The sequence below is a fragment of the Grampus griseus genome (genome assembly GCF_964374135.1).
Source record: "Grampus griseus genome assembly, chromosome: 6".
In the NCBI taxonomy this organism is placed as follows: domain Eukaryota; kingdom Metazoa; phylum Chordata; class Mammalia; order Artiodactyla; family Delphinidae; genus Grampus; species Grampus griseus.
In genome coordinates, this window is record NC_139000.1 from 107,491,111 (window position 1) to 107,504,254 (window position 13,144).

General features: G+C 42.1%; 1 pseudogene across 1 annotated transcript; it reads left to right on the plus strand.

The window, feature by feature from the left end:
* The first annotated feature begins 1,981 nt into the window (after window positions 1-1,981).
* LOC309824223 (large ribosomal subunit protein uL22-like) lies at window positions 1,982-10,409 on the plus strand (annotated as a pseudogene). Its single transcript has 3 exons — window positions 1,982-1,994; window positions 9,730-9,897; window positions 10,035-10,409. The product of its transcript is annotated as a large ribosomal subunit protein uL22-like (transcript).
* Window positions 10,410-13,144: the final 2,735 nt, after the last annotated feature.

Here is a 13,144-nt window from a genome sequence, read left to right on the forward strand (position 1 = left end):
CTCACGGGCCCAGCCGCTCTGCGGTATGTGGGATATTCCCGGACCGGGGCACGAACCCGTGTCCCCGGCATCGGCAGAAGGACTCTCAACCACTGCGCCTGCAGGGAAGCCCAAGCACACAGATTTTTCATTGGAAAAAGTTTAGGTGAGGGTCAGGGATGGATTACCCTCAGAAAATATCTTTCCCAGGTGTGCTTCTGAGGGTACTGCTTTGCCAGGGCTCCCCAAGGGATTCCGTTCCTATTTCAACAACAGAACCCTTATGTTGCTACAACCTTGCTTGTTTGATGGTTCTCTTTTGTGATGTATGATCTGCTGTACACCTGCCTTCGTGGACTGCAAAATGCTCAGTGTATTCATGTTATAATGAATACTTTACCCAGAATCAAGTTGGAAAAGATTCTGTTTCCTATAGTGAAAAATCCCTGGGATTACAAAAAAGTCCTCCTATCTCACTAATCCCGGAAGATACCAGTGGGCACACAGAGCTCCTTTCCTTTTAACTTCTGTGGTTAATCTCTGGGGCTTAGGAACGCGGGAGTAGGGAGGGATGGTGCCTGAGGTTTTGACCGGGAGCCCAAGGTTTCACAACAGAGCACTGGATCGCAAGGTTTAAAGATTCATTTCCCTAGACCAGCCTCCTCTTGCAGGATCTTTGCCCCACATCCAGCTCATCCCTGGAGAATCCGTGGAGATGTCAGTCTCAGGGAAGGCCTGAGACCTATTCCCGTGGCCCAGCTTAACTTACACCCATCCCCTTATCTGGAAGCACACGTGTCAAGAGGAAGATCCGGGTCAGTGCAAGGAGGTGGCCTCCCATATCTGATGAAGGTTCAGACACCAGAACTTCCCAGTGGAAGATGGGGAGACCCTTGTTTCAAGCTGGGCTGGACGGTTGGGGCTTCAGTATGACCCATTCTGCCATATAGAGCTGATAGGAGACTCCATGGAAGTCAGAGGGTAGGAGTGCATTGCTGCCGTCTCCTTAGCAACTGGGGGACTTCAGACTCTTTCTTTAGGCTGGTAGGCCCAAAAGCAGCGGAGGCTGCAGCGACCGGGGGCAGAGGAACAGGAACAAATGGTCTGAGCACAGCAGCTCCTCTGATTACTGGCAAAACTTGACCTAAATCTTGGCTCTCCTAGGGCATGGTCCAGAACCTTCCACTCTTTTACCCATGTTCTTCTGTTTGCTGGGGCAGGACTTAGAGTGAGGATTAAGATCATAGTTTCAGTGTCTCTAACACCCTGCAAGCTCTGAGAGACAATTTCAGACCAAAACCCAAGTCCAAACCCAAGTAGGAAAATCCAGCTGGCTACACATAACAGCTCCTTCGACATGAGAATAATGAAGAAATCACTCTCTGGACCTGGAGAAGTTCAGAGAGGAAAGTGGGGTCTGGTTGCCCAAGTGATCAAAGAGACACATCTGCCTGGAAGGGGCTGTGTGATCAGGTGAATCAGTTTATTGCCTTTAGCAAGATTTGATTATGTCTGGAGTCTTAGGACATTCTGTGAGGAGATATTGGCTGGGAACTGGTCCCTGGCCACACGCAGGGAAGAATGTTCTCAGTACCTTCTTTCAAGATCAGATGGCCTTATGCCACTGGGACTGATGCCCAGAAGTCCCCAGGGCTAGTTTGCCTTCTTCCTTAGCTTCTGCTAGATGGCCTAGAGAACATGATTTTTTCCATTGGGCATTGAAGTCTCTTCCCCGTCCTCAAATTTCTTAGCACACTTGTAGCTAACTGGGCTGTCCGTATCTCCAAGGATTTCTATGAGGGGCTGTGGAGAAAGGCAGTTCTGCAACACTGGTCATGTGCCTGGTATGTGACACATATTCAGCCTTACTCATAAGTATGGGCAGATCAGCAGCCCACCCTTCCCTTACTCAGACTCATATCTGTAAGAAGTGAGGCACAGACCCAATGTGGGAAACTACGGAAGGGCCAGGATCACTGTGGGTGTGGAGGAGACATGTAGCATGGCGCGTGGAAGTAGAGCACTCAAGAGAGCAGGAAAAGGGGGAGATTCAGTTCCGTTCCATTCACGTGGCCACTGAAATTAGTGGCACTTTATGCCGGGCACTGTTCTGGGTTCCAGGGACGTAAAGAAGAGAGAAAACTCTGCGCTCACAGTTGCATGGGCCATAGGTTATAATTTTAATATGATGAGGTAAAAGCTGTGCTACAGGATTTATGTACAGGGTGCTATGGAAACTTGGGGCATGAAACTGAGCTTTGAGGGAAACGGAAGGACTCCTGGAGGAGATGATACTCTGGAGTAGAATCTTTAAGGGTAAGTAGGGATTATCCAGGAAGTACAAGAAAGAGGGCTCTAGGAACAATCAGTAGATCCATAGGCTCGGGGGAGAGAGGTATAGAAAAGTTTGGTGTGTGCCGGTATGAACACACATTTATGTATCACTAGAACATGGGGGGTGGTTACAGATAAGGCTGGAGAAGGAGGTAGAGCCAGGTTACAAAGGACCATGAGTGAAAATTTATTTAATTTTATTTTTTATGGAAGTACAGTTGATTTACAGTGTTCCACGTATACAACAGAGGGATTCAGTTATATGTATTCTTTTTCAGGTTCTTTTTTTAAAACTTACTGAAGTATAGTCGATTTATAATGTTTCAGGTATACAGGGAAGTATTTAAGTAATACATAAATGTATCTATATGTCTATTCTTTTTTTAACATCTTTATTGCAGTATAATTGCTTTACAATGGTATGTTAGTTTCTGCTGTATAACAAAATGAATCAGCTATATGTATACATATATCCCCATATCCCCTCCCTCTTGCGTCTCCCTCCACCTTCCCTATCCCACCCCTCTAGGTGGTCACAAAGCACTGAGCTGATCTCCCTGTGCTATGTGCCTGCTTCCCACTAGCTATCTATTTTACATTTGCTAGTGAATATAAGTCCATGCCACTCTCTCACTTCGTCCCAGCTTCCCCTTCCCCCTCCCTGTGTCCTCAAGTCCATTCTCTTCATCTGTGTCTTTACTCCTGTCCTGACGCTACGTTCTTCAGAACCATTTTTTTTTTTTTTTAGATTCCATATATATGTGTTAGCATATGGTATTTGTTTTTCTTTTTCTGACTTACTTCATTCTGTATGACAGTCTCCAGGTCCATTCACCTCACTACAAATAACTCAATTTCATTTCTTTTTATGGCTGAGTAATATTCCATTGTATGTATGTGCCACATCTTCTTTATCCGTTCATCTGTCAATGGACACTTAGGTTGCTTCCATGTTTGGCCTATTGTAAATAAAGCTGCAGTGAGCATTGTGGTACATGACTCTTTTTTGAATTATAGTTTTCTCATAGTATATGCCCAGTAGTGGGATTGCTGTGTTGTATGGTAGTTCTATTTTTAGTTTTTTAAGGAACTTCCATACTGGTCTCCATAGTGGCTATATCAATTTACATTCCCACCAACAGTGCAAGAGGGTTCCCTTTTCTCCACACCCTCTCCAGCATTTATTGTTTGTAGATTTTTTGATGATGGCAATTCTGACTGGTGTGAGTTTTGATTTGCATTTCTCTAATGATTAATGATGTTGAGCATTCTTTCATGTGTTTGTTGGCAGTCTGTATATCTTCTTTGGAGAAATGTCTGTTTAGCTCTTCTGCCCATTTTTGGATTGGGTTGTTTGTTTTTTGATATTGAGCTGCATGAGCTGCTTGTATATTTTGGAGATTAATCCTTTGTCAGTTGCTTCATTTGCAAATATTTTCTCCCATTCTGAGCGTTGTCTTTTTGTCTTGTTTATGGCCTCCTTTGCTGTGCAAAAGCTTTTACGTTTCCTTAGGTCCCATTTGTTTATTTTTGTTTTTATTTCCATTTCTCTAGGAGGTGGGTCAAAAAGGATCTTGCTGTGATTTATGTCATAGAGTGTTCTGCCTATGTTTTCCTCTAAGAGTTTGATAGTATCTGGCCTTATATTTAGGTCTTTAATACATTTTGAGTTTATTTTTGTGTATGGTGTTAGGGAGTGTTCTAATTTCATTCTTTTACATGTAGCTGTCCGGTTTTCCCAGCACCACTTACTGAAGGAGGCTGTCTTTTCTCCATTGTATATTCTTTTCTCCTTTATCAAAGATAAGGTGACCATATGTGTGTGGGTTTATCTCTGGTCTTTCTATTCTGCTCCATTGATCTATATTTCTGTTTTTGTGCCAGTACCATACTGTCTTGATTGCTGTACCTTTGTAGTATAGTCTGAAGTCAGGGAGCCTGATTCCTCCAGCTCCGTTTTTCGTTCTCAAGATTGCTTTGGCTATTCGGGGTCTTTTGTGTTTCCATACAAATTGTGAAATTTTTTGTTCTAGTTCTGCGAAAAATGCCAGTGGTAGTTTGATAGGGATTGCACTGAAGCTGTAGATTGCTTTGGATAGTAGAGTCATTTTCACAATGTTGATTCTTCCAATCCAAGAACATGGTATATCTCTCCATCTGTTTGTATCATCTTTAATTTCTTTCATCAGTGTCTTGTAGTTTTCTGCATACAGGTGTTTTGTCTCCTTAGGTAAGTTTATTTCTAGGTATTTTATTATTTTTGTTGCAGTGGTAAATGGGAGTGTTTCCTTAATTTCTCTTTCAGATGTTTCATCATTAGTGTATAGGAATGCAAGAGATTTCTGTGCATTAATTTGTATCTTGCTACTCTACCAGATTCATTGATTAGCTCTAGTAGTTTTCTGGTAGCATCTTTAGGATTTTCTATGTAGAGTATCATGTCATCCGCAAACAGTAACGGTTTTATTTCTTCTCTTCTGATTTGGATTCCTTTTATTTCGTTTTCTTCTCTGATTGCTGTGGCTAAAACTTCCAAAACTATGTTGAATAATAGTGGTGAGAGTGGGCAGCCTTGTCTTGTTCCTCATCCTAGTGGAAATGGTTTCAGTTTTTCACCATTGACGACGATGTTGGCTGTGGGTTTGTCATATATGGCCATTATTATGTTGAGGTAAGTTTCTTCTTTGCCTACTTTCTGGAGGGTTTATATATATATATATATATATATATATATATATATATATATATTCTTTTCAGGTTCTTTTCATGGTATTAGAAGATATTGAATATAGTTCCCTGTGCTATACAGTAGGTCCTTGTTGTTTATCTGTTTTATGTATAATAGTGTGTATATGTTAATCCCAAATTCCCAGTTTATCCCTCCCCCCATAAGTGAAATGTTAACAACTGTAGACTGAGTGTATTATAGAGGCACTCCTGAAGGGAGTGTGAGGACGTGGGAAGGTCTGACTTGTCTTTTGGATGGACCCATTGAGCAGTTCTGTGTGGGATGGATGTTGGGGCAAGATTCGAGTTAAGGAAGTTAGAAGGTTGTTTCAAGTGTTCAGTCAACTCATTAGGCAACGCCTCTGTTGGCTTATCCCTTACACTGAAACATTGCTCAAGCTGGTAGTGTCCACTATAGAACTATTAATAAGACAGTGATATTGTACAAGCGAAGCCTATGCAGATGTTGAGGGGAGAGGTAATGTCAGTATGTGAAGAAGAGTGGTCTGACTCTGGGGTACTCATTACACTTGTGTATTTGCCATAATCCAGGGTCTGTGTCTTGGTTTTCCACTCTCCCAAAGCATATCCATCCCCCAGGGTCTAGATTCACATAAACCAGGCTCATCAGATTTATTTACAAAACATGTATCATAATATATTGATTTATGATGGGAAACAGTCATCACGGGGTTGAAATATTCTATGTCAGCTGGGTTGCAGCAAGAGTACTTTGAGCCCCTCATGCACTGCTGGAGGATGGACACGGTTGGAGTATTTTATGATCACGATTACACTGATGAGGAGTGGCCAGAGAATAATGCGTTTTATTGATACGGGTTTGAAGTCCACACATCTTACATTGGTTTTCCTTGGTTTGTGTCCTAATACATGCTTCCTAAAGTTGAAATAATATTAACTTTGAGGCTTATGTGGTAGGTGGAGTACATGTCCATACCTTCTATCTATCATCTTTTAAAGACAGAAAGGCTCCTCACTGTGTTCAGCGACTTGGTGCTGTGGGATGCAGATAGTCTCCTCCTAGGCTAAGCTGAACATGACTTGTTGGTGGCATCAGAGATATGAGGACATTTAGTAGTTTTCAGCTACTCAGTTTGGTAGCCATTTCAACTTCCTTCTAGGTCTCCTTTATATGAGAGAGAATTCTATCTTATTTAAGTCACTTTTATTTTGGGGTTTCCCATTATTTACATTATACCAGATCCTAAGTGTCACCACAGGAAAATTATATTTCATAGAAACCTGGTAAAGCTACATGAACATTAGCAAAAAGAGGACCTGAAGCAAAAAACTATAACAACAAAAAACTATAACAATGTTTATGGGCAAAAAGGCAAAGAATGTCACTACATAATGGTAAGAAACAGGAAGATATAATAATTCTAAACATACTGTAGGTGCCCACTTTTATGGCATTAAAAAACAAAGATAAAGGACACAGCACATATCAGAGCCCTGATCTTTGTAAACCAGGAGCGTCTTAGGTGTTTCTGCCCAGCAATGTGCATCTAATTTGTGGGCCTCATTATTTATGGCTGCTAAGAGATATGAAATCATAAAGCTCATTAGTAAATGGACTGCTCAGCTGCAACTAAAGAGTGAAAGTCCCCAGTGGCCCTGTGCTCTGGCTGATTATTAAAGAAAAATAGGAGAAAGTATACTGGGATGTAAAATCAGCAGTTTTTGCTAGAATTGACATTATTTTTTCTGACTATTATAGCCCACCTTTCTTTGTCTTTCGGTGTTGTTTTCACTCTTATTATAAATAGGTTATTGCCAGATTAAAAAAATCAATCTTAAAACCTGTCTTTTAACTGATAATTATCGTCCATTTATATTTACTTTGATAAGTGACAATTTATTTCTGTCTTTTTTGTGCTTTTTATTTACCGTTTTATTGATTAAGTGATTATTGATTGATTTTTGCTTGTACTGATTATGCTTCCTTTGGTTTCGAAGTTACACGTTCTATTTTTATTCTAATAGAGATTTATTTTTAACCAGTAAACTTGGTTAAAAAATGTCTAAAGTTAATCATTATCTTCATCTTCTTCCAATAATTCAAAGACTTTGGAATGTTTTAGTGCAGTAGTTTTCTGCTCACCTTTCATGTTGTGTTTAATATTTTAATTTAACCTTATTTTTATACCTCTAAATTACTTATTTATATATTTTATTATTTTAATAGTTGTTGCTTATAATATTCTCTGATGTAAATAATTTCCTTATTAATGCTTTTTCATCTTATTTTTTCTCTCTGGGCTTAATTTACTGCTTTATGAAGTGCATCTTTTAGTAATAGTTTTAGTGATGATTTTTATTAGGTACAATATAGTTGATGTACCATATTATGTGAGTTTCAGGTGTACAACATAGTGATTCACAATTTTTTTTTTTTTTTTTTGAAGTACGCGGGCCTCTCGCTGTTGTGGCCTCTCCCGCTGGGGAGCAGAGGCTCCAGATGCGCAGGCTCAGTGGCCATGGCTCACGGGCCCAGCCGCTCCACGGCATGTGGGATCTTCCCGGACCGGGGCACGAACCCGTGTCCCCTGCATCGGTAGGCAGACTGTTAACCACTGCGCCACCAGGGAAGCCCATGGTTCACAATTTTTTAAAGGTTATACTCCATTTATAGTTATTATAAAATATTGGCTATAATTCCTGTGTTGTACAATATATCCTTGTAGCTTATTTTCCACATAGTAGTTTGTACCTCTTAATCCCCTCCCCCTGACTTGCTCCTCTCTGCTTCCTTCTCACACTGGTAACTACTAGTTTGTTCTCCATAGCTGTGAGTCTTGTTTCTTTTTTGTTATAGTCATTTGTTTGTTTTATTTTGTAGATTCCACATATAAGTGATGTCATAATGATACTTGTCTTTCTCTGTCTGAATTATTTCGCTTAGCATAATACCCTCTAGGTCCATCCATGTTGTTGCAAATGGCAAAATCTCATTTGCCATTGATTATATATGTATGTGTGTGTGTGTGTGTGTGCGCGCGCGCGTATCCGTCCCATCTTCCTTATCCATTCATCTGTTGATGGACACTTAGTTTGCTTCCATATGTTGGGTATTGTAAATAATGCTGCTGTGAATATTGGGGTTGTTAGTTCCATTTTTAATCTTTGAGGAACCTCCATACTGTTTTTCATAGTGGCTGCACCAATTTACATTCCATCAGTTGTGTATCAGGCTTCCCGTTTCTCCACATCCTCATATGCATTTGTTATCTCTTGTCTTTTTGATGATAGCCATCCTGACAGGTGTGAAGTGATATCTTATTGTGTTTTTTATTTGCATCTCCCTATCTTTTCTCCATTGAGTGTTCTTGGCTCTCTTGTAAAATATTAGTTGATCATATATGCATGGGCTCTTATTTCTGTTCCATTGGTGTATGTGCCTGTTTTTAATGCCAGTACCGTACTGTTTTGATTACTGTAGGTTTATAATATAGTTTGTAATTAAGAAGCATGATGCCTCCAGCTTTCTTGTTCTTTCTCAGCATTATTTTGGCTATTTGGGATCTTTTGTGGTTCTATATGAATTTTAGAATTGTTACTTTTATTCTGTAAAAACTGCCATTGGCAATTAAAATATCACCCCTTTTCAACCCTTGATGAATTAATGGATCTGAGAGTTAATGATTACTGAAAGCACAAAAAGAGGCACAACCACATATTATGAGATTTTTTTTTTAAATTTTTATTATTTATTTATTTATTTATTTTTTTGGCTGTGTTGGGTCTTCATTGCTGCACGAGGGCTTTCCTCTAGTTGTGGCGAGCGGGGGCTACTCTTCGTTGTGGTGCGTGGGTTTCTCATTGCGGTGGCTTCTCTTGTTGCAGAGCACAGGCTCTAGGAGCATGGGCTTCAGTAGTTGTGGCTCACAGCCTCTAGAACGCAGGCTCAGTAGTTGTGGCTCACGGGCTTAGTTGCTCAGTGGCATGTGGGATCTTCCCGGACCAGGGCTCAAACTCATGTGCCCTGCATTGGCAGGCGGATTCTTAACCACTGTGCCACCAGGGAAGCCCTATTATGAGATTTTGATGAAAAGACACAAGAAAACTTGTAGTTATGGTAAAGGGGTTGAACCCGAGCCTGACCAAGCCTCTGGATCCAGCTGCTAATCTCCAGGAAATATGAGGACAGAGGTACAAGTTCAACGTCACCGTGAGTGAGTACACAGTCAAGAAAATCCAGGTTGTGGGTAAATCTGCAGGTCAGGGGTCCTAGGCTATTCAACAGGTAAATTGTAAGAGAGCAGGAGGGAGAACACACAGATAAACAGAGACCAAATGATATCTCAAATAAAAAATGAGCAAAATGAAATTTTAGTTTTGTAAGATTTGTAAATTGTAGTTTGCTCAATTGGTTGGCATAAATAGAAAGAAATTCAGGGACATGATTACAATAAAAGTCAAGGGTTGTTGTAACTTGCGAGGGTTATGATTGGGATGGGGGTATAGAGAAGTATTTCTTGGTTGGCTACAAAGTTGTGTTTTATTATCTGGGTGGTGTTTACTATGGGGTTAAGCTTATAATAATTTGTGAAGCCCTATATTTGTCTTGTGGGTTTTTTGTACATGTGTTATTTATGTATTTTACAACCAAAAGTTTTATTTTTTTGATTCCTTTTCCAGTAAGCGGCCTGAGGTGACCTCTAAAAGTGGTTCGCTATTCACTTCACCCAGAAAACCCCACAAAATCATGCAAGTCAGGAGGTTCAAATCTTTGTGTTCACTTTAAGAACACTTGTGAAACTGCCCAGGCCATTAAGGGTATGCATATCCGAAAAGCCACCAAGTATTTGAAGGATGTCACTTTAAAGAAGCAATGTGGGGCTTCCCTGATGGTGCAGTGGTTACGAGTCTGCCTGCCGATGCAGGGAACACGGGTTCGTGCCCCAGTCCGGGAAGATCCCACATGCCGCGGAGTGGCTGGGCCCGTGAGCCATGGCCGCTGAGCCTGCGCGGTGCGCCATTCCATCATTACAATGGTGGAGTTGGTAGGTGTGTCCAGGCCAAACAGTGGGGCTGGACGCAGGGTCGGTGGCCCAAAAAAAGTGTTGAATTTTTACTGCACATGCTCAAAAATGCAGAGTAATGCTGAAGTTAAGGGCTTAAATGTAGATTTTGTGGTCATTGAGAACATCCAGGTGAACAAAGCCGCCAGGATTTGGTGCAGGACTTACAGAGCTCATGGTTGGATCATCCCATACATGCGCTCTCCCAGCCCCACCGAGATGATCCTTACTGAAAAAGAACAGATTGTTTCTAAAGCAGAAGAGCAGGTTGCACAGAAGAAAAAGATATCCCAGAAGAAACTGAAGAAATGCTGCAAAAGATAAATGCAAATAAAAGGAAAAAAAAAGTTTTATTTTTTTAAAAGAGGAGATTAATGACAAAGCATAACTTAAGAGATGGGTGGGAATGTGCTAGGAGCGTGGCTGGAAGGATAAGACTTGGCAGGAGAATTGACACTTATTCTTCTGAAGAAGAAGGAAAAGAGGAAAAATACATATATATTTATAGGTATATGGTTGCTTATTGAGTGAGGTGGGTGGGAATAGGTGCAAAGGTAAATGATTCAAGACCCTCTGACGTTTATTTTTTTCTGGAGCAGAAACCAGATCACCTGCTGAGAGTAGGACAGGCTCTGGTGGGCGGTGAGGTCAAATAGCATCTGAAGTGAAAGGAAGGACCTAATTTCTACCCTCAGCTTGCTTGCAGGATTGTGTGATACTCTCCAGTGGCTTTCAGAAGCCCAGGAGTAGAAGCAGCTCTGTGGCTGACTTTTCTTCTGTGTAGTGTGATAGAAGAAAAAAAATAACAATTAGTGTCCTAGAAAAAAATAGTTTGATGTGATGTCATTTGGGTCATAGATATTACCCAGGAAGATGAAAGGTTAATGTTTGTCATGGGTTAAACTGTGCAAAGATGCTGGAGTCCTAACCTCCAGTGCCTGTGAATGTGACCTTATTTGGAAATAGGGTCCCTGCAGATGATCGAGTTAAGGTGGGTCCTGATCCAATACGACTGTGTCCTCAAAAGTGGGCAGAATTGGACACAGGCACAGACACATATGGAGGGAAGACAATGTGAAGACACAGGGAGAACACCATCTCCAAGCCATGGAATGCCAGGGGCTACTGGAAGCTAGGAGGGAGACTTGGAACAGATCCTGCCTTCACAAGCCTCAGAAGGAAACAACCCTGAAGACAGCTTGATTTCAGACTTCTAGCGTCCAGAACTGTGAGACAATACATTTCTGTTGTTTAAGCCCCCCAGGTTGTAGTGCTTTATTATGGCGGCCCTAGGGAATTAATGCAGTGCCCTAGAAAAAAATTTGGGTTTGGTTGATGTGATGTCATATACATGTGATGTGCATGGTGCATGCTCTCATTGAGCTTGTAGTCAAGTGGAGGGAGCAAATATTAAATCAAGAAAAACATAAGTATGCTAACAATGGAAAAGGATCCTGTGATAAAAATTAACGAGGGAGAATATGATTTAGGTGTGGAGCATTCAGGAAAATTTATTCTGTGGAAAAGACCGAGAATATCTCTTTAAATGAGTACATGTTAGGTGAAGGTTGGGGGATGGCGATGGAGATTTCCAGGATGTGGAAATCTGGAAGAGGGTGTGTTTGAGAACAGTGAAGTCCAGGGGTTGGACCAAGGGGAGAGGGTGGGCAAATGAGAGGAGTAGGGCTGGGGAGGTAGTCGGGGGCCAGTCGGGGAGCTTGGCGTCCATGTAAGCAGCTGGTACTTCAGCCCATTAGGAAGACGGTGAAAGGCTTTACGCGTGGCAAATGCATCCAGTTTCAGTGTTATAAAGGTCATTTTGATAACTACCTGAAGCAGGAATGATAAATACGTAAAAATGACACAGGAGGCCGGTTAAGAGGCCAGTTACTCAGTCGAACGACAGATGGTGATACCTTGAGCTGCATGGTGGTCATGCAGATGGAGGGGTGGGTAGGAGTGAGCTGATTGGTGAGGTTTGTTGAGCAGTGCGATGTGGGTGGGGTGAGGGAGAGGAGGTGTCAGATCATGTCTGGGATTGTTCTGGAAACTGCATGAGGCTGTTAGCAAATGCTCTTGCCTGTTCCATGGTGTGTGGAGCCTCAACAGATGCATAACCTCTGGTCACCAAAGGCTGCTGGGAAGCAGCATCCTCGAGGAGAGCCCAGCGTTTCACTGGAACGTAGAGGTGGAAGGGTGTGCTGGGGAGAAGGTATAAAGTAGAAGGAATTGGGGTTCTGGAGGGCACCGTGGTATGGAGTTGGAGGCCAAGGAGGATGGCTGGAGAAGAGGAGATCAGAGCCAGATGAGGTGAAAGAATGCCTTTCTGGCTGTACTTGTTGCTTTGGTCTGGAAAGTGGTTCTCATGTCCCGAAGTGCACCCATGCTCTCTTGATCATTTCCCCAAACTCATGTCTTTCACCTTTTCTGTACTGAATGATTGTTTTGTAGTTGTTTTTGGGTCTTGCACAGCTCTGTAAGGGCAGTCACATCACAGGCTTCCTGAAGCTGGTAAGCACGAGGCCACCAAAGTGATACACGTGCAGGTGAGTTTTCATGAGGCGTCAAGCGCGTGGGGCAGAGTGATGGAAGGGTGGCTTGCTGCCCCGGCTCCGCTGCTCCCTATTTGGAGGAGCTGCGTCTCTACGGCCTGTCTTAGGGGTGAGAGAAGTGATGTCTGGAGAGGCAGAGCAGTGCTGTGTTGAAAGCTCATCAAGCCGAGTCCAGATCTGAACCCGGATTGCCTGATTCTGGGTTCCATGTTCTCTCTAAAGGTCAGATAGAGGTTTCCTTAAGCTTAAAACACGTTGAAAACCGTCAGGTAAACTGTCAAGTGCTCTGACCTTCAGTCCCTCAAAGCAAGAGTTCTAACACGAATTCTCTGTAGATCTCGCTTTGCCCAGCATGAGAGACTCATGTTGATGGTGTTGTAGGGCTTTGCCCTGCCCTCTGGGAAGCTCTGATTTCCCTAGAACTGGGCTGGAGCATGCTTTAATTCTTCTGTATGCAGGGGTCACGTTAAGTTGTGTTGCTGTCATTTATTATCCGTATAAACTTGA